The following is a 23,338-nucleotide window of genomic DNA, read 5'->3' on the forward strand; positions in this document are numbered from 1 at the left end:
AACTGACTGGATGTCAGGTGCAAGTGACGAACTGTAGCTGCTTGGATGTCCTGACTCAGAGCAGCACGTTGTCATCTCCAAAGCCATCTAACCCCAGCAAAGGAGATGCTGCAGAGCTGCTTTCTGAGTGTTTTGTGCATCATTTGACAGAAAGTTATTGAGAAGGCAGAATTCAGTGAGCGCTCCCCATCCCGAATCTCCCACATCCTTTCAGCTTTTGTGGCATGATCTTTTTATTGCTTAGTAGGTCATAACACATATCGGAAGAAGCACTAGAAATAAAGCAGAGTCAGGAGTCTGGTGTCCCTGTCTGGTGCTGCTGAGGGTGACACTAGGGTTTTTATATCATGGGATGAGACCTCTCACCTCAGACCATGCATCTCCTCAGGGGGAAGAATGTCAAGGTGAGTGTAAGCATACAGTGAGACACTGAATTATGAATACACTGGAAAACAATGCTATTTAATGGAGGAATAACCTGCTTCCACTTCCAGCTTCATATTGAAGTTGAAAGGATAAAGTACAAGGTGGTCCATATGTTGGGACATTAAAAAAATCTATTGTATAAACTTAAGACAGATGTAACTGAAAGATACTAGTTTACTGCCTCAAAAGGCTGAAAGGAAAGGGGAGGTGAGATGGAGGGCTATGAAGGGGAAATGGTTTGATCGAGTTCAGAAACATGCAGAGAAAGGCTGTGGTGAAAGAAAGAGAAAATACAAAGCATAGAGCTTTTAGCTGAAGGAGGAAATGTCTTTTACAATATGGCGCCAGGAGCCCGCAAAGGTCTAAGTCAAACAAAACAAAACAAACCACATAATTGAGCTCCCTCACGCAATGCAACATAACCTGGGGATTTCCCTTTTGTAAAGGATGAGAGAAAATGACTGCCTTAAACAACCCTAGGAGTAACACACATGTAAGACATCAGTGCTGTATTCCTAGAGAAAACAAGGGGAGCTTAAATTGTGGTCAAAGAGACACAATCAGAGGTGAAGAAAAGGTTTCTGATTCACTGACACTGATTAGATACATTGTATACAATATACATTTGTTCTAAAATTCAAATCTACTTAAGATAATAGGTGGACATTTAAGGGAACTCTTGAGACACTGCTCTAGAAACACAATTGAGTATGTGCATGGTAGGAACCCCAATAGTCACCTAATATCCGTGTGGCATTAGCTATGTTCTGAGTGTTTTGCAGGCATCAGCTCATCCAATCCTCATGGCAGCTGCATGAGATCAATGTATCCGTGCCCCCATATTACAGATGAGGTGGCAGAGGTGCTGTTTAAATACTTTGGCCAGTGCTACCCTTTCCGTAATTAGTAATGTAGCCAGATACCTGGGTCAAGCAAAAAATGAAAGATGGCTATGGGGTGGAGCACAACAGAGTGCAAGTTACGGATCAGAGCAGCCAGAATCCCCTGTGGCTGTTCTTGCCTTGGAATCCAGTCCAGCCTTTCTGACCCCTGAAACCACAGGGTTCAGTAGCCACACTCCCTCTAATCCTCTGCCACAGATCCAACTATCTCAATTCAAGTAAAAACTAGCTTCTAGGTGGCAGGAAACTTGGTTGGGAGATGAAAGTATGATTAATAATAACTATTTTCTTTTACCTAATAAGAGGAAGATCCCAGTCTCAAATGCAAAGTTTACCTGGCTAAAAAAATATTAAATCTTAAGCCACTTTTTAGAATGAAAGTTTTTACCTTTACGATATCAGACATTTTGTAGATAAAGATCAGAGTTTACTTTTTAATGATCCCGGACAGATAACTTGATAAGATATTCAGCATAACACGAGGGGTTTTAAACTCATTTCTAATCAAGAGAGCATGAGTTCATCCAGCCACAACAGAAACTGTTTTATGTCAGCTTTTGCCAATGATCACCCAGATCTTTATACGAAATTGTGTATTAAGAACCACACGCAGTAACATACAAGGCATGATTAAATGGAATTATCTTAAATAGAGCAAAAAAAGAAGAAAAGTGCCATTCTGTAACCCCCATCCCCCTGACTGCAGGGATAGGCTGCTGGCGGATGCACCCCCGGTGCTCTGGGACTGCACATTTCATTCGTGGAGCCCTGAAGTCCGCTGATATTTATCAGAGAAGGCTAATGAAGCCAGGATCCCAGTGGCCCAGTTACTCAGATAAGCTGCAGGGATTCCTGCACAAGTAGAACTGGAACAGCCTGGCTGGGATTTATCAGAGCGTGATCATCACCTGGCCTGAGATGAAGATTCTGTGGCTCAGACCCCCAGAGGCGATTCGGTGAGGACGGGCTGGGGAAGCAGAGAGAGAGAAACCACGTTCCTCTGTCTGGGGGCACAGTGGCCTCCCTGCGTGACACCAATCCCTGCTTTACTAGCATTTTAATTATGACGAGAAAGTTGATGAGCTTTGAAAAGGTCTCTCCTGTTCCAGGAAGGCTCCAAATGGCTTTGCAAAGTTTAGGTTCTCCCAGTACTAGTAAAACGCGAATGAGTGCAAGGCCAGTGGTGAGCACACCCAGTCTCTAAGGAGTTCTCTGTACCTATCTTTGGGCAAGAAAGGATAAAGTCATATTTGCACTCACTTTTTGTCTGAGCCCTTCTCTACACTGTAACAGTGTCCTGAGAGAGAAAAAAGCGAGTCATGGATAGACTGCCCTCAGCGGTGTGAGAGCTGGTTGCATGTCCCTTTTACTTGGGATGTTCACAATGTTTGAAAAAAATCTCATTCAAATTCTTTACCTCCTCTATATGTAATAAAAGTTTCCTGTCACTTGACTTACTCATTTGAAAGTTAAGCCATTGCTTCCATCACTGCCTCCAAAAAGCTGTCACTTGGTGGCACGTGTAAGAAACAATGGAAACAGAAACAGAAATGATGCCCTATGAAATCCTGCCTGTGATTTAAGTTAACACTTTGCACTGAGTGCTTAGGGCATCTGTCATAATTTTTGTGCAGATCCAAGGGGGGACAGATGGCTGTGTCAAGCTCCAGGGGTCATGGAGATGGTCTAAAACTGGGGGAGAGGGGGAATCCAGGACCACAAGTACAGCCACAGGGAAGCTCTGCTCTGAGCTTAAGTCTCATACATAAAAGAGAGTGGACTGTTCTTACCACTCAGGACCCATGTGAGGGTGACAGAATTTCATCTAAGAGCAACGTGCAACTTTGAGGGCTGCTGTTGGGTATACCCCAGACGATCTTAACTAGGGGGAGGTGACCAGTCACCAAGGGGCACGTTTAACTGGGACTCGGCAAAGTCTGTGCTCTGGAAGCCCTGCAGAGCTGAAGAGAGGAACAGGATGGGGAGGTGTGCATAGCCACCAGGGATCCAGGGATCAGATGTGCTGGGTCTGACAGCTAGGTTGAAAGGAAAACTGTTCCAGGGGGCAACCGTCACCCTGGTGGTGGGTTCTACTCAGAGAGGGTAGGGTTTACATTTTGGGAGGGGAGGTCAGGGGAAGAGCTCAGAGGACCACTGACACATCCCCAGCCACTCTGAGTCAATGACATTATGCTTACCCCCTGAGATTCTTGAGACACTCCGAGGTGATCAGGTTATTCCTCATCTTAACACAAGAGCCCTTGACTCCTTCTCTTGCTTTTCACGGGAGACCCTCAGGTCACACTAGAATGTCAATCATGTTGAAGATAAGCTTTTGAAACCTATGATAGAAGTTAAGATTGAGAAGCACTTGCAATGGAACATGTCCCAGTCTCCCCAGTCCCATGCCACTATCCGGTAAGGGAGATACTATTAATGTCTGCAGTTAGTGACGAGCCTGAGAAACACCTCATCACCTTCCCACTGTAGGTACCTGATGAGTGACAGAATTAGGACTCAAATCCAGGTCTCTTTGACTATAAAAATATGGGCTTTTAGCCACACAATTGGAAGAAATCTTAGAGGTAACCTTGTCATTCCTCCTTAATTTCTGAGAAGAGGAAAATTGAAACTGAAAAATAAAAAAGTTCAATAGCTCACTCAAGGTCAGGCAGTTTTGAGCTCAAAGAAAAAAAGGGCAGAACTTAAGCTGAATAACCTTTTCCAGCGGGTTACCTAGCACTTTGCTGGTCTCCTAAGGTGTTGCCCAATGGCACCCTTTTTTTCTTTTTCTCTCTTTATTTTTTTTAAGGGCCGCACCCGAAACATATGGAGGTTCCCAGGTTAGGGGTCGAATCAGAGCTGTAGCGGCCGGCCTACACCACAGCCACAGAAACAGCAACGCTGGATCTGAGCTGAGTCTGTGCCCTACACCATAGCTCACAGTAATGCTGGATCCTTAACCCAATGAGCAAGGCCAGGGATCAAATCTGTGTCCTCTTGGATGCTAATCAGATTCATTTCTGCTGAGCCATGATGGGAACTCTGGCACCTTTTTTTTTAATGTAAATGTTATGGATTTATAGTATTTTGTTAGTTTTGGGTGTACAGCAAGTGATATAGTTATATGCATACATACAGATCCATGATTTTTCAGATTCTTTTGTATATCAAAAGATACACATTTAAATTTAAAATGTCAACAAGTGTAATCTCTTTCTTCCCACTGAAACGACAGCAATAAAAATTATTTCCACTTAGCAGATAAAATCTGCAGTGTACCAAAAGGAAAACTCTTCCAACATTTTTCCTGATGTTGAAATTAGTAGTGAGCAACTGAATTAGACAGTTTTGAGCTATGTTACAACGGAGACATTTTATTTGTTTTTTACCTATTTCTTATAAGACATATCACTGTGTGTTTTTTCTTTATTGTAGAATTTAATCTTCTGACCTTTACTTTTAAAGATTGTATAACGGAACACTAAGTCAACACTCCATCAGTTTATATCACTTGCATTTAAATATTCAGTAACTATAGTATGCCACATGCCTCTAAAAGTAATTTCTTTATGGCGGCATTGTGCATTTTGACTATCCATTATATATCTGCATATGGCTTTTCTCAACTAAACAATTTTCTTTAATGTCAACCTTGATGAACAAGTAAGCATTAAGGCAACATTTAAACACTAAAGTGATACATGGTTAAATGAATCTAAATAAACTAAGCCAGTGAAGACACCACAATTAGTTTCAGTGCCTGCTTTGAGTAAATTTTCTTCCAAAATTCCGTATGTGTTTTTTAATTGTTACTTTACCAGTATTCATTTAAAAAGCATCCTGCAACTAACTGTAGCAAAATTTCCAATAATAAAGTTTGCTAAATAAAACTCAGAAGAGTTTAATGGATTTACATTACTAGAAAAGAAATTTTATTTTTCTTAAATAAATTTTGATCTGCAAATATTTTCAGAGCTCTCCTAGAAGTCAGTCTTTGAGAATGTAGTATACTTGATAAGATGTTAATGAATGAAATTCAAGATGAAGACTTTCCAAAAATTTTAACCCAGTTTGATGAATAGTTTGGATTCTGAAAATCTGACAAAATTGCTATAACACTGAATTGGATGTTTTAAATTTATATTACCCAAGTTATTTTGATTTTTATCTTTCCAAATCACAGTATAAATGTTGATTTCGTGAAACAGTATTTAAAACTCCACTATAACTTTGGTGTCATTTAAATTTAGATAAACTACCTTTTACTTTTTATTTTTAATTTTTAAAATTCTTTTATTGTTATTTCCCCAATACAATTTTTTTTTCCTACTGTACGGCATGGTGACCCAGTTACACATACATGTATACATTCTTTTTTCTCACATTATCATGCTCCATCATAAGTGACTAGACATAGTTCTCAGTACTACACAGCAGGATCTCATCGATAAACTAATAACCTTTTAAAGTAAATGTTTTTGTGAAATAAAATTCAAGGAAGTAACTTAAAAAACAAAATGTAACATAAAATATTTTTAAGTTGGGTTGATTATCAGGATTAATTAATACAACCAATACTGCTAACCTCTGCAGTTTAAGGAAATTTTTTGGAGGGTAGGAGTGTGGGGGTTAGAGCACAGCTGTGGGTAGGGGAAAATTAAATAAACATAGCAAGCAGTTAGTAAGTATGAAATTCCCTGTTCCTTCATTTATAAATGTTCCAACTAGACTCACAGACACAGAGAACAGACTTGTGTTGTCAAGGAGGGGGAGCAAAGGAGGGTCAGACTGGGAATTCAATTCAGGACTATCAGATGAGAACTATTATATATATAATGGATAAACTACAAGATTCTACAATACAGCACAGGGAACTATATTCAATATAATGTAATAAACCATAATGGAAAAGAACAGAAAGAAGAACATATATCTATATCTGTAACATAGATAAAACTGAGTCACATTGCTGTCCATCAGAAACTAATACAATTCTGTAAATCAACTATACTTTGATATAGATAAAATACATTTAAAAAGAAATATTATATCAACAACAATCCAATTATTATGTGGTTATGAAAGAATATTTTTAAACTTCGTTATAAGTAATGTTCTAGAATTTAAATCTGAAAAATCATTATATGACTCTAAAGAACATTTATTTTTTCCTTTTCGCTGCTGTGAAGAGACAAGGGACTGAATCCTAGCTGCATCTATGACCTATGATGCAGCTTTGCAACGCTGGATCCTTTAACCCATTGTGCTAGGCAGGGGACTGAACCCAAGCCTCTATAGTAAGCCAAGCCATTGCAGTCATACTCTTAACCTACTGCGTCATGGAGGAAACTCCAATACAGCATTTTAAGAAGAAAAAAAAACTTCTAAGAATCACCAACATAGTTACTATGTTTGAGAGAAGTTAGAAAAACAAAAGAGTTTTGAACAAAATGTATTTTTCATTAACATGAAAAAATCATAAGGATAGAACATCAAAACACGTACTCATAAAACCACACAAGTCTAAATTGCACGTGATGGGCTGAGAACATATTCAGAGGGCTGATTCTGCCTGAGACACCTCAGGGCCGAAGGTGACCTCTGTAACAGCAGCCACCTGAGAGCTTGCCCTAGAAATAAATCTCTAACCTGATTATCAGCAACTCCTGTGAATCTCTGCAAAGCTCCTAAGATAAAGACTAGATACAAAATGATACACACACACACACACCAGATTTTTACTGAATATAGGAAATGTCACTTGTTCTTCAAGTCGATATTTAGTGAAAAGACTTCATAATCTTATTACTTTACCTACTTTTAAACCCACTGAATAAGGTAGGCTTATTCATTTGCATTTATTTTGCTGACTGGATTCCAAATCATTCATTAATTACACACCTAATGATGATATCAAAGAGCAGTATTATCTACTGAAAATATTATAGGAGCTCCCTGTACTATATTATTTTATCTTTTTGCCCACATCCATGGCATATGGGCATTCCTAGGCCAGGGATCAAATCCACGCCACAGCTGTGCCCTATACCACAGCTGAGGCAATACCAGATCCTTAACCCACAGAGCCTGACCAAATATTGAACCTGTGCCTCAGCAGCAGCCTGAGCTACTGCACAAACAATGCTTGATCCTTAACCCACTGTACCACAATGGAAGCTCCTCTCCACATTATTTTAAATGTGTAGTCATCTCGAAAAGTAAATGCAAAAACGGAAAGTAAAATTTAATAACATATTTCATTTAACTAATATATCCAAAATATCACTTCAATATTTAATCATATAAAATGTTATTTATAAGCTACTTTACATCCTATTTTTCATGATAGGTCTTTAAAAGACTATATGTATTACACACACATAGACATTACGTTTGGATGCTAAATTTGCGACAATTAAGCTAAAATGTACTACTAACAAAATAATAAATTGTGCTTAATGACAAAATATTTTGCACTGACTTTTAAAATAACCTTTTATTAAATATGACTTCTTAAAATATTTTATTGGAGTATGGTTGACTTGCGATGTTGTATTAGTTTCAGACATCTAGCAAAGTGAATGAGATATATATATCTATATATATATAGATATAGATATATATACACACACATAATATTATATATATACACACACACATAATCCATTCTTTTATTCCATATAAGTTATTATTGAGTAGACTTCCCTGAGCTATACAGTATGTTACTCCCACCTTCCCAATTTCTCCCTGCTGTTTCCCCTATGGTGACCATAAGATTGTTTTTGAAATCTGAGTTTGTTTCTGCTTTATTAATAAATTATTTTGTACCATTTTCATTAGATTTCACATATAAGTGATATCAAATGGTATTTATATTAATGAATATTAAATAAAACTTTATTCCTTAGGTATACTAGCCTCACTTCAAGGGCTCAAAAGTCATGTCACAAGTGGCTATCATATCAGACAGCACTGCTCTAGAAGAAGCATCCTTTCTGTCCTTCTGTAGGCAGGTGTTTATGCAGGTTTGCGTTCACTGCATAAAATACAGGTGACTATCAGAAAACTTCAATAAGCGTGAAAAAAGAAACAGTTCTTAAAATAGCTATAAATAAATACAAAAAACTTGAGATCATATATAAGCCCAAGAGGTTACTCATTTAATGTTTTGTCTTCTTATATGGAACTACATATTCTAAGGTAGAGGAGGAGAGAGACTTTCCAGAGTGCCTGTGTTTTAAAATTGCTTAAACTATGATTTTCAGAAAATATTTTCTTGGATAAAAAGTTGGGTTTTCCTTGAAGCTTGGAAAACTTGTGTCAACAAATCACTTCAAGCTCTACTTAAAATTTTGTTAGTTTCTGTAGAAAACATTAATTTACATAGGTCAGAGGTGTTAAAATAATTCTTGGGAAAGAGTGCCAGGTAACTTGTCAATTTAAATAAGTACTTTAAATTGCCTTACGCTATCTCAGGTCAAAGAATTAATGTTAAAATGCTAGGTTGGGGGGAAAAATGGAGATTGAGAGAGTACATTATGTATTGCAAGCATCATTTACAATAACCAAGGCATGGAAAAAATATAAATGTCCATCAATGGATGAATGGATAAATACATACATATGGTGGAATATTACTCAGCTGTAAAGAGAACAAAATAATGCCATTTGCAACAACATGCTTGGAACTAGAGATTATTATACTAAGTGACATACATCAGATGAAGAAAGACAAAAATCATATGATATCACTTATATGTGGAATCTAAGAAATTATTCAAGTGGACTTATTTACAAAACAGAAACAGATTCACAAACATAGAAAACAAATGTATGCTTAACAAAGAGGAAGGGGTTCAAGAGGGATAAATTAGGGGTTTGGGGTCATCAGATACAAACTACTGCATATATATAGATAAATGAGGTCCCATTGTATACGACAGGTAACTATTCAATATCATGTAATAAACTATAATGGAAAATAATAGATAAATAGATAGATATAACTGAATCACTTTGCTGTGCACCAGAACAACATTGTGAATCAACCATACTTCAATAACAAAAAAAGGAGAACTGCAAGCATATAAAATTTTCTAAGACTTATTTAAATACTTCTGACAAATAAAACTAGTTTTCAGCAGAAACTAACAGCAAATATTCAATGAGGAAAAGACATGTGAATAAAAGAAATAGTGATATGAGGACAGAAATATTCTCAGTCTGGAGGATGGAGATTATTGAAAAAGAAAAAAGATAGGAGGTTTTATGGCCAGTTTAAAATAAAGAATAATCTTGACTCTAAGGACCAATCATACTTCAGAGTATTTTCAAAGATCATTTCTGTAATGTATTGCAACAGAATGTATTTTAAGTAGTTAGATGGTAAAAGCGACCAAAAAATCTAATGTAAAACTAGCTTAAAGTTATAGAGAAGCTACAGATCAATGGGCAAGTCAGAACAGCAAGGATAGAAGGAGAGCTTGGCAGAGACACAAAGGTTAACATCTTGTGTCCAGGACAGGCATCCTCTCCAGAGCATCACTCCCATAATTTAAGAAAATAAACTGCCACTTATGCCATCTGCACACAAAAAAAGTAAACAAAAATGCTCTCTGAACTTACTTTCTCCTCCAGCTAAGTTCTCTGCCTTGAATTGCCTTTGCAACAAAGCCCTAATCTTCTCTTTCATTTTCTCTTAAAGGCCCTTCACCCAAGCTTTCCTTCTTCCTACCACTCCACGTCTGTTCTGGTCTAGGTCACCAATGACCTCAGTAGTGTTTATCCAAGGATCACATTCAGATCTTCCTCCACTTGTCCTGACATTTGACATGACTGATCATCTCAGATGAAGACATGGCATTTCCTCTCACCTCCAGGGTCCTTAGGCTTTTTCTTCCCAACCTTTTCATGTTAGACCTTGTAGCCCAGTGGGTTCTTCCCTAGTGTGTGACTTGCTCCCCACCCCATTCAGGTTTTTGTTCAAATGCCAACTCCTCAATGAGGTCTTACAAAGCATTATCTTTAAATCTGAACACACCCTCCTCCCACTCTCCTATCTATCTTCCTTGAATTATTTCCACAGCCTGCATCACCAAATGAACGTACCATCCAAATTACTTGTATATTTTATATGAGTATCTCTATCCTCTTGTTAGGATATAATCTGTAAGAGGTTTTTGCTTGTGAGCATATGTGTTTTCCCCAATATTGTATCCTCTGTGTGCAGAAGAAGGTTTGTGCCTAAAAACAGTGAAATGTAAGAAGGAATCAATAATTACTGGGATATTCAAAAGCTCTAGACAAGACATCTGCAATGAATCAAAGATTAAGAACTTATATCAGGAACACATTTTCTCCCTTATGGAGCTTCTCTTGCCAAAGTTACCCAAATTTCCTTGTTGGCAAAAGCAAAGGAGTTTTCATTGTCTTTATCTGCTAATCTCTACATTAGATATTTTCTTTGCTTTTCTCTTGAACTATCTTGTCTTGGCTAAAATATAAGTCATTTGCATTCATTACATAAAAAAAACAAATTCTATCTCAATTCAAGAGTTTTAGCACATCCAGACAATTTATAATAAACAGAATTCAAGTGCAACCTCAGAAAGTAATAGTTTTCTATTCCTTGAATTAAAAATGTTAAAATCCATCACTTATTTTCTTAGGTTTATACACTCCTTCATATTCTTATGACTGGAAAGAAAAATGTCATTAAGTAGATGCGAGTTTCACAATCTCAGCATAAATGAATGTGAACACAGGCGTTCCATGGCAATCTCAAGGGCCCATTCTCAAATTATGCTTCCAGAAACACAAATTCTTGGTGGAAAATATTTGCTCTAACACATCCATTTAAGAGAAGTAGAATAAAGAAGAAGAGTAGGAGTGTAGGTGTCTAGTCAAAGGTAAATTACTGTGTGTGTGTGTAACTATTTTTTAGGTCCTGGTAGCCAGGGAACAGAGACTTTCAAGTGATTCTGATTCTGTTTTGGAATTACATAGACCTTTGCCATGATCTTTTCTTACTTACAATACCAGCTTGAATTCCTTCAGCATTTTTATCTCCCTAAGGCTTATTCACATCACTTTACCCATCTACATAGTTCAAAGACTTTACAAGTTATTTCAAGCAAATGACATCATCCTGGCTTTGTAGATGAGAACTTGAGATTTCAGGTGTACACTCTTATGCTTGGCATAAAGACCCTTCATAGGCTGAAGACCACTGACTTCCCCATCTCCATCTCTTACTTCTCTTCTCCTCTTGGTTCATGGGGACTTTGTTAACATGTGCTTCCCTGCATACAGAACTAAGGTCTCCACACAATTCTGTGCTCAGGCTGTTGGCTCCAATTGGATCACATGTCCATCATCTTCAGAACTGTGTCAAATCTACCCTCAAATGCCCAGCTCAACTGGGCTGGCTCCCACATGGGTTTCCTAACTTATTCACTGAGCATTTATGAAATGTGAACTCTCTGCCATGAGCTTTTCCAAATGAAGGCTGGATAGTCAAGACAGTGAAAAAGACAAGGTCCCTGCCCTCCTTGAACTTATTTTCTCCCCAAAGTCCTATAATACATAATAGAAAGATTCTGACACACTAACAAGCTCTCTAATTTGTATTATGATCATTTTATGCATGGCTTAACCACTCTTCTGAATAGGGAGGTTAATAAGATCTGTCTGATCCATCTTTGAAGTTACTTTAGTGGGTACAAACCAAATCTTAAATAAATATAGAGTAATACATTGCCAGTAATTACAAAATTAATTAAATGAAATTCCCAATAGATTTCTAAAGCAAGCCTCAAATTTGCTTATTTTCTCTGATGGAGATAAATTAGTAGAATGTTTATGCCAAGTTTATTTGTTTGTCTGGATATTTATGTACCAAGCTTCTGAAATTTCCATCTATTTTATCCTTTTTTGTTGTTGTTGTTGTTCACAATCCAATTTGTTTGAGTAACTTCATTCATAAAGCAAATCAACTGAATCTCAGTTTAATAAAAAATGCCCATTATGTGTGATTCTCTCATTACTTACATCAGATACTTGAATGCAATTGTCTGCAGGCTTTTACATAAATTATGTTTCATGCAATACATTACATTTTGTGTTCTTTCCTGCCTAATGTAATAATCAGCACCCTTCATTTGAATATCATAGTTTAATACCACCCAAGAAGTAGATAATATTTTCAAATGAAAGGTAAAGCAATGTGTTTTGCTTAAAATACCTCCTTAAAACACCTCCTCTCAGGGGCTGATTTATCAAAGGCAGTTTATCATGCATGTCATTTTTGTAGGTGAGTGGCTACCTAAGATTTGAAAGGATGAGCATAAAGGATGCATATGTCCTCTTAATAAGGAAGACATTTCTTCATTTAAAATTTAGCACTGGACCAACCTAATATTATCTCTATCAGTATCATTCAAAAGAATGTTGGGAATGTTCCATATCTGTACTGTGCAATGCCATAGCTGCTGGACACAGGGCTGTCAGGCATCTGAAAGAAGCTCCTGTGACTAAGAAAATAAATCTTTAAATTTAAATCTAAATAATCAATGTGTCTGGTGGTTTACACATTGCACAGGACAGTTGAACTAACTCAGAAACCAAGTTACAATCCACTCTCTCATCCTTTGGGGGGAAAAAAGGCATAAATGTGGGCAGTATTCCCTAACTCACTTGTGACATGGCTGCAGTGAGGAGCCAAGATCTACCACACCAGCATTCCCCTGGCGAGGAGCTTCAAAGATGCCCCATGGATTCCTCCCCCCATTCCATTCAGGACCTTCTCCAAGCTCCTCCTCTTGAGCGTGGGCTGGACACAGGACCTCACTTCCACTGACTGGAAATCAGACAGCCAAAGGAATGAGAATTATTTTCAAGATTAGATTTTAAAAATAAAAAAACAACTGCAGTTTCCATTTCCCTCTTGGATCAATTGCCCTAGGAGAAGCCAACTGCCATGACATAAGGTGGCCCTTTAGAGACTCCCAGGGGATAAGAGGCCAAGGGCTGCAGACACCCATGTGTGGGAGCCTGGAAAAGTCTCCCTATTACCCAAAGTTCGATTGCAGCCTTGTGATGGGTTACTGCAAATTCCTAAAGGACCCTGAGCCCAAGGTACTGTTGAAAAGCCTGCAATGGCACTTGTTAAAGCACAGGAAGGCTTTACCCAAAGGGTAGGGATGGGGTGGCTATCAGGATGAGTGCATAGAACATGCAATGGGATTTGACAGTGGGGAAGAGAGACTGGTTTAACCTTGAACACAGTATATGCAAGTGGAGATCAATGGCTGAAGAGTAGGCTAGGGGGTTAAGTGGATAAAAAATGGCTAAAGGGAAACATCAGGGGATGGGGGTTCTGGCTAAACTGACTTTAATCCGGATTCTTTGAAGGTGGGCCAGGTGGTCAGCCATCACCTGGGGAAGGTAGGTTTGAGGAACCCAATCAAATATTAAGGGTGATCAGATATGGGGGGGTTATGATTAAAATGTCTCAGCAGGATTCTCACTATAACTGGATTTTACAAGGAAATGTAGAGATGGGCCTAGGAGAAACTTCAGGAAATTAACTGGAATCTGATCAAGAAAAGAATGTTTATCAACTCCCAGCCTGGCCGTGCTTAGATTCCTGACCCACAGAAACTATAAGACACTATGTCTTTATTGCTTTCAGTCAGGTGCTATGTTTTAGGGTAATAGTTACAGAGACATAAATAAATTCCATTTTACTTTCTGGGCCCTGTTGTGAGAACCATAGTGGAGATGGTTAACTATTTGATGCAACAAATAAAGGGTTGCTAGATTTAGCAAATAAAAATACGGGATAATCAATTACATGTGAATTTCACATAAACAGATAATAACTTCTTACTGTAAGTTTGTCCCATGCAATAATTTGGGACACATAAATAAACAAAAAAAAAATGAAAGAAAGAAAGAAAAGTTCTTTTTCTGAAATTGACATGTGCATTCTATATTGTATCTGACAAGCCTCAATAAATATTCAGTGCTTGGAGCAAAGTTTCTGCCCTTAAGGGTGGCTTAACAGAGGGAGAGACAGATGCATTTAAAAAATCAAACAAAAAAAACAGATTCATTTTAAACAGGTGAAGGCTGAAATTGAGATGAGCAGGGATGGTTACTGGGGCACAAAAGGAGGGATACTAAATTACATTTAGAGGCAAAGTTCCTGCTTCATGAAAGAAAATGTTATCCTCTTGGGGTTTATGAGACAGGAGGAGGGCAACTTTATCACAATATTAAACAAATGAGACTCTATGCTGAAATCTTTCTAAACACATAGCCTTGACATTTAGAAAAGCTGAATGCCATTTTTTAGAATCAAAAGTATGTTAATTATAGGCATAATTCCTGAATTTCTCGAATAATTTAGGACTCTATCAGAAAGTTTATCATAACAACAGCAGCAAAAAATAAACAGAGCTTAAATTAAAAAAAAAAAAAAGAAAGAAAGAAATTCACATAACTGAAAAGACTGGTTGCAGGCAGAATCTAGCAAAGTTTTGGAGTCTTCTTTTCTTCTCGGTAGCTCTAGTCTCTCATGGTTTCAAATGGGCTATTCTCGGCCTTAAGACATGTGGTTCAGAGGATGTCAGAGATCCAAAACCTCAGATTGGAAGACCACAAAGGTCATGGGCATCACCCAGATAAGAAACACAGCCCTATTCCAGGACCAATCACCAAGGCCAAGGGAATGCCCTAAACTCATTGGTGTAGGCCTGTCCCACATGCCTACTCCTGAGCTAATCAGTGTCAAGAGACAGGACTCAGGGCAGAGCTAAACCTGGGCCTGAAGATCTACCAGCAAAGCATGTGCCTGTCCACAGTGAGAAGATGAGAGCCAAAAAGAAGAAAAGGAAGAAAATGACACAAGTGCCAACAGGATCTGCTGACAATGTCTATCCTAAAAGCAAAGTGTGAAAAAAAGAAAAGAAGCAATTCTCAACCAAGAATCCAGGGTAAAGGGGTCATTATTTTTATACTTGGTCAACCACAAGGAAAAGGAATGACTGTTCATGTTCTTTCCTGTTGAAATAGTCTCTGAACAGGTAAGCCACTTGCCCAAAGTCTCAGATCTGAAATGAGGAGAATAGAAATTTCACTCTAGATGAAGGTTGTGTCTCGTGACCACACTTTTTCTGTTGCATTTGTAATTTATTGGGAAGGTTACTACATTTCTGAGAACCTATGGGAAGATAAAATGATTTACAAAACACCCTCCCTCCAAAAGATGTTCTTATATTCTACATAGAGCCTGGCTGGGTTATATGATTCTTTCTTTTTTTCCTTTTTTTTTTTTTTTTGGTCTTTTCTAGGGCTGCACCTGGGGCATATGGAGGTTCTCAGGCTAGGCGTCTAATCAGAGCTACAGCTGCCAGCCTACGCCCCAACACCAGATCCAAGCCACATCTGCGACCTATACCACAGTTCAAGGCAACGCCGGATCCTTAACCCACTGAGCGAGGCCAGGGATAGAACCTACAACCTCCTGGTTCCTAATCGGATCCGTTAACCACTGAGCCACGATGGGAACTCCAGGTTAGATGATTCTTAAAGCCTCTTTCATAATAATTAAGACTGATCCTAAGTGAGAGTGTAGGAAAGGTCAAAAACAGGCCCAGGCTAATATGCTCAGAGAACAGAGGGTGCCAGGACCCTGAGCAGACAGATGGAGGGGCAGGGGAGAGAAAGAAGTGGGAGGGTGGACATTTGGCCCTCAGACAAATCACATGCTCAAAACTATGCAGATAAAGTACTGATGTTAATGAACACTAGACATCTCAGCCACATTGACATTTTTTACAGATCTGATGTCAATTCCTTAATTTAATATTGAGGTCTTTTAAATTATTATTGATGGCTCCTTGAGATACTAATTGAATTGGAATCACTTATCTCACTCTTCACAGCTCTAAGTGTATTATATTCCTTTCTAAGTGAACCCTGGGCGTCTTTCACTGATTTTTACTTTCATAGATAAATTCCGCCAAGAATAATATTATCTGAGGACTAGTGTAAGACCTTGACCGTCAAGAAAGATCACTGCTGAAAAGTGATTTTTAATTACTTCTTACTGAGGAAGATTCAGCTCCAGTCACAAAGGTGATATCACAATGTCAGCCAATTAAATGAAACCATTTATATTTAATTGCCTCCACAGCATGGTCACATCCTTGGGAAAGTGGATGTCCTATTGTTTGGGTTAAAGTGATCTTTGCAACTTTCTCCTGATTACTTTTTAACAGTGGGAGCTTGACGTTGATCTTCTTTCTTACTGGCAATCTATTTTTATGGTTATATGGAGTATGTTCAATTAACTAGCACCTATCTTTAGATAACAAAATGCATCCAAACTTGTAAATATATAGTGACTATTAAACATGATGAGGAGATGGTTGATAGAAATCCAATCAATAAATGAGAGTACAATAAAAACTACACTCAGGAGTTCTGTCTGGCTCAGCGGAAACCAATCTGAGTAGCATCCATGAAGATGCAGATTCAATCCTTGGCCTTGCCCAGTGGATTAAGGACCTGGCATTGCCATGAACTGTGGTGTAGGTCGCAGATGCGGCTTAGATCTGGTGTTGGCTGTGGTGGTGGTATAGGCTGGCAGCTACATCTCCAATTTGACCCCTAGCCTGGAAAGATCACTGCTGAAAAGTGATTTTTAATTACTTCTTACTGAGGAAGATTCAGCTCCAGTCACAAAGGTGATATCACAATGTCAGCCAATTAAATGAAACCATTTATATTTTCTTCCATATGCTCTAGACATAGCCCTAAAAAGACCAAAAAAGAAAAAAGAAAAACAAACAAACAAAAAACAAAAAACAAAACTACACTCAGATTTGTTTGGACAGTATAAGGAGGGTAAATATTATAAAATGATCAGGTAATTATCACAGTATTACGTGTCAGCAAACATTTGAAATCAGACAGGTCTAATAACAAAAGCAATTCATGTAAAGTTAGCACCTGTACCTCAGGGATAGTTTTATTGTCAAAGACTATGTTACATGAAAAAGAATGGTGAAATAGTATTAAGTTAAAGACAAGGATGCATGGTTGTCTTATAATTAAGATAATGCAACTGGGGGGAAGAGTTTACATGGACCCCCCCCAAAAAAAAAACCCCTGAAAAAATATAGACCAATTGTTCCCTCGGGGGTAATGGCCTGCAGGTGATTTTAATTTTGAATCATTTCCACTTTTTCAGGTGGTTATTCTGTAGCTGTAGCAGCATCAGTGTCAGGGAATGATAGATGGTCCAAGGCAGTCATTCAAAGAGTAACCCTGAATAGGTAGTGTTACCATCACCCTGGAACTTGTCTGAAACGCACATCTTTAGACCCTACAGCACACCAACTGATGTGGCCCAGGAGTTTTTCAGAAGCTTCCCAGCGGATTCTGATGCAGGTAACACTGAGGCCATGTGAAACTCGTCCACAAATGTGGACAAGGGTTCTGGGCATCCACTGGCCTTCTCTCTCCGTGTCCTCTATTGTCCCCAAGAAGGCTAGGCTAGGTTTCTGGCCACTGGGGTTTCACAGTTCCCAAAAAAAAACAGAGCAGAAAAGTATCACATCGACTTAGAACTCTCCCAGAATCATCTCTCAAGTCATGTTGTCATCCAAATTCAAGGGGATGTGGAAGAGACTCTCTGGATGGGAAGAGGTACAAAGTCACATGCAAAGGGTCTGTCTTAGCCGTCTGTGCTTCTACAACAAACTGATCACAGAGTGGGCAGCTTATGAACAACAGAAACTCATTTCTCCCAGTTCTGGACACTGGAAGTCCAAGGTGAAGGGACCAGCAGATTTGGTGTCTGCCCCCCAGATCCGGATATCCCCTGGCTGTGTCCTCAGAGGCCAGAAATATGGAGCCAGCTCTATAGAGTCTGATTTTTAAACACAGCACTGATCCCACTCAAGAGGGTTCCACCTCTACTGCCATCACAATTGGGGGTTAGGATTCAGCAAACACATTTGTGAAACATAAACCTTCAGTAGACAGAAGAGTATGGATCCATTATGGGGAGAAAAGCTTATCATTTTTTTCCCCTATCTCCCACACCAAATGTGCACTGTTGATGAGGTTATTAGTAAATGCCAATCCAAGTATTCAGGATGTTAACCAACTTCATCGTTTTGAATTCGAAGTAAATACAGTGTGAATTTTTCAACAATCCTCCTTTACTCAGTTTTCTTCCTCTCTTATTTACCACTATTTTTACCTTGAAACTTTTCTTGCCTTCTGGTTATTTTTCTTGTCCTTACATTGTCACCATCTTTACCTCCTCACTCACTGCCCCTTCACTCTCATGTCTCCATCACTGGTCCCACTCCTGCTAATCTCCCCTCTGTTCCAGTAAGAGCCACATAGAAGGAGGAGGCAGAACAGGGAAATAAGGTCTAGTCATGCATCTGCCTGCAACAAATCTGTGTGAGGCTTAAGATCTCAGTGGTTATCAGAAAACCCACCTTAGTAAAATGTCCCCATGGCACTCATCATTTCAGGTTTCTTCCTCCTCTAAAACAGTTGTATATCTTTACTAAGGGACTTCAAAAACCCAGCCAACTGAAACAACGACAGTAAGTAGATCCCCAAGCACGTTTTACTTGCTTGTTAACCTGTGATCTCATGCAATGGTGTGTTTATTTCTAAGTTTTCAAGCTGTCAAATTTGACATACGATATTTCTAATCAGGGAATGATGCTGTGATAATGGTTTTCCATAGCCAATGTGATGAAATAGAAAAAAAGAGAAAAGGATAACTGAAAAATAACATACAAAAATAACTAGAGCATTGGCATAGTACTAAGTAGAACAGTAGATACATGAAAATTCCAATACATGATTGGCCAGCTAGTCCAAAGGGCTGGGAGACAGAGCCATTCTTTGGTTTGTCTGCTTGTAGAACAAATAAGACTGCTTCAAACATAAAATAGACTTCTGTGAATCATGCCTGATTGGAATTTCCTACTCATCATAAATCAGTAACAATAATAATAACCTTATACCAAAAATGTACATGAATCTACACATGGTTTATTATCATTGTGAGTGTTTAAAATGTAATGCCTAAAGTTAATTGCTAGTTATATCATACTGACGCTATAGATATTTGAGTTAAGAAAAGCTATATATTATTTGAGTTAAACTGACTAAATTCAGGCATGTTCCTTTCTAATACACCCCCCCCAAATAATGCTGAACAAAAAACAAAATAAACAAAAACACATCTTTTACTGAAGTGATAAATATTAATGATTTCATTGACTAGTTGACTATTTAGCAAATGCATTTTTTTTAGTATTCATTGATACAAATGAAATCATCACTTTTAATTTATCTCAAGTGATTATAGTATAATTTCATAGAAATAACCACAAAATCAGGACAAGTATTTTATTGGGACATTCTGTGTTTGTGTGTGTGTGTGTGCGCGTGCGTGCAATGTTTATAAGTATACACAAACTCATGTAGAATTAAATGTATAACACGCACACATATTATATGTAGACATTTTAACCCAATTAAATTATTTTTCAATTCTAAAACTCAATACACCAAGAAAAATGAATATGGAACTAAAACAACAACATAGAAAAAATAAAAATATCAAATGCCTGATATTAACTAGGTCCTGCATTTCAACCTTAGCTTACTTTTAAACTGACTAAGAGCTAAGGAAAAAAAGGAAACCATAACATATCACTGTTTCCCTGTCTGTTAAGGAAAGCTATAAAGCAGTATGCTTGAACTGGGTTTCAGTAAATTTGTTCTTGGAATCCCCAAAGCACTTAACATATGCCTGGTCCAAAGTGCATAATCTTTATATGCTTTTTGAAAAAAAGTCAATAGCCCTTAGTTCACTTGTATAATGGGCTAAAAAGTGCGTCAGAGGAAGGCTTTAATAATTAAATGAGATAATATAACTCCATTAGCTTAATATCTAGTAGTGTACCATATGCTCAAAGAATGCTTTCCTTTTTTATACTCAACGACACGTGTTCAAAGAAAAAAAAAAAAAGAATTTCTACTCCAAGGGGATTTTTATGGATAAGAGGAATTCTTATATGCATTCACTCTTTTGGAGTGAACACTAACTAGAATGTTGAAACATTCAGATAGAGAATGCCCTGTTATTTTGAAGCCATTAGTTATAAAGAACCCAAACAGCTACATAAACAACAGAACATGATAATTTTTTCTGACTATGATACAATTCATAGTTAGATTCAATGAAGAAAACAGGACCAATTTCAAAGCAAATATGATCCTAATTGTTGAAATAAAAGTTAGTATTGTCAACCTCAGAATTCCAAACTCAGAACTTCCAATGGGAATGTAATGGAAGAGATCAAGTAAAAAATTCTCAAGTAACAAATGATGACACTGGATGATAAAGAAAGGAGAAAACAAAACAAGAATCAAAGCCAGCCCAATAATAAGAGGTTAGAGGTTATTCCAGATGAGAAGGTATGTTACAATCATGGAGAGACCACTGTCACACTCTGATCTCAGTCACACTCAATATTTAGCAGATTTTCTCTCAGAACAGAGAAGTAATTGTATTTCATTTTAAAAGATCTTTATTAACACATAAGTGTAACAGACCACTGAGATGTAAATTTAAGGAAAAAAAAAACCCATATATATAGCATTTGCAAAATGATCAGCAGTTCTAAAAAATATTCACAATGAATCAAAAATACGGTTCTGTATGAAAAACAATTTTGCAATCAAAAATCAGGAATAATTCAAGATGCTTAAAATGATTTATTCAAAAGTACGTTTAAAATGATTTATTCAGGTTTATTAACGTAATGTCAATAGGAATTTGGTTCTTCCTTCAATTTTGAGATTTGATGGAAAGTAAGTCAGTAAAGCTTGTGTTACACATTTAGCCCCTGCACCTCCCTACCCTCACCAAAAAAAACCCAAAAAACAAAACAAACAAACAAAAAAACATGTTCTCCTACTGGTGGTGGAAACATTTTGCAATTTCTCCTGGGACCTGAGATTTCACGGTCATGCAATTCTGAGTGATTCGTCACCTATCACGCTAAAGCCCCCCCTTCCCTGATATTCAAATTCATAAATGAGGTATAATTCCGCCTAAGTTATTTACATCTTTGCCCATGCTGGAACTTTGCTTAATTGCCATTTTTCATTTTCTTACAGCTATTGGAACAAAGAAATCATTTAGCATTGAGGAGAGAAATTTGAAACAACTAAAATTATGGAAAATGACCTTTTAAAAATATTATTCTTAAAGATGATTAAGCCTATAAAAGCAATTTATTTTTAAAAACCTATCTTCATAGACATGTCTGCAACCTTGGGACAGTCCCTGTGAAAACTTAAAAAACCACTCCTGTTGAGCACAAAGATTCCCAGGGCCCAGAAAACTGCACTCACAGCAGGAGTGTCATTACAGTTTTGTTGCTGATAATGAGGGCAAATTCTGCAGTTATCTACAATGCCATTTTCATCACCTTGCCTCTAAAAATGACATTTTAGAAAGATGAATTCTAGTTTCTAAAAGTTGAGTAAAACTATAAAAAAGTATAACCTGGAAAGAAACAGCACAATAACCTGTAGAAATGCCGTTCTATAATTAGCCGATGCCAGTGCAATGAAAAAGCACAGCCACCCGCTGAGAAAACATGTTCCCTTAGGACTCACCACGGTCAACAGGACCCTTTGGTGCTCACTCCATGTGATCTTCAGGAACCAATGTCTAGCGCCTGAATATATATATCCAATAGTTAGTGGCAAACACTTGAACGCTCGCTCGCTCAGTAACTAACTTTTTCCATCTTCAATCATCTTGAGCGGATTTGGAGGAGAAGATAAAACAGACACAGCTGGAGGAACAACTGGGCTCTGCTCTCAGGCTAGTCTTTACAAAGGTAGCTCAGCATCACCTTGAAAAGCCCAGGTTTGGAGCCCGATTGGTTAGCTGAGAACCCCAGCCTTGCACTGTCAATCTTTGTGATCTTGGATAAACTGTTCAACCTCTCCAGATCCCAGGTTCCCCATTTAAGATGAGATAATAGTTTTGTCATAGGTTTATTGTGAAGATTAAATGCCACAGTGCTCTTAAAGTGTTCAGAATGGCACTGGTAAGTAGTCAACATTATAATATTGTATGTTTGATAATAATTTTATAAACAGTACATACTATAGTATTTCAAGGACACACTATCTACTGAGGGATTCAGAAAAACATCATTTTGCCAATTCTATTTGAAATAAGGAGAAATACCTTTGTTAATTCTCCCACTCATCAACTAGACTCTTTCTCCCAAGTCAAGATGCTGACTTATTAAGCTGTGAAACTTATTTAACAGTCAATATAATTTGCTCAAATGGTAACATAAATGCCCAATGAATAACTAATCTGAGAGAGTCTACTTAGTCTTAGATGTAAAATAAGTAAAATTTTTCTATTTAGACTTTACAACAGGAAATCTCTTAAGATGAGTGGAGGACTCGGGGCTGAGAATCAGAACTCTATGCTGTCCAAAACAACCACTTAATTACCAGAGTGAATTTCCCTGGTTCCTTGAGTTCTAGGATTAGAGTTTTATTCTCTGTGAAGTAGTTAAGGAATCAAATTGGATCAGCAGCCTCGGTGCTTTCAGCTCCAAGTCTAGTCTGGAACACATGCATCAACCTTAACAATTACACATTTTTATTATTATTTTATCAATAGAAATTCCTAAGTAGGAGGCATGTCCTACTTAGGTGGATTTGGGGACTTTCAGGTGCAGAAGACATTGATGGAGAGGTGGGCCCCTCTGTGAAGGGTGGGGTCAGGCTCTCCCCAATGCCATGGCCCTCAGCATCCACCACAGAGTTCGAGGAGCTGCTAGGTGTCCTGAGCACAGAACATTCTGAAAAGTTGGAAACTCAGGGTGGCCCAGCTGACTTTATCACAACTCACTGGAGCAGAG

At 37.9% G+C, this 23,338-nt stretch overlaps 1 protein-coding gene across 1 annotated transcript in view; it reads right to left on the reverse strand.

Moving 5' to 3' along the window:
* The window catches only part of CSMD1 (CUB and Sushi multiple domains 1), a 1,865,356-nt gene that overhangs the window by 1,060,199 nt on the left and 781,819 nt on the right, over positions 1–23,338 (reverse strand). The window lies entirely within an intron of this gene.

The sequence above is a fragment of the Phacochoerus africanus genome, chromosome 3 (genome assembly GCF_016906955.1).
Source record: "Phacochoerus africanus isolate WHEZ1 chromosome 3, ROS_Pafr_v1, whole genome shotgun sequence".
NCBI lineage: Eukaryota > Metazoa > Chordata > Mammalia > Artiodactyla > Suidae > Phacochoerus > Phacochoerus africanus.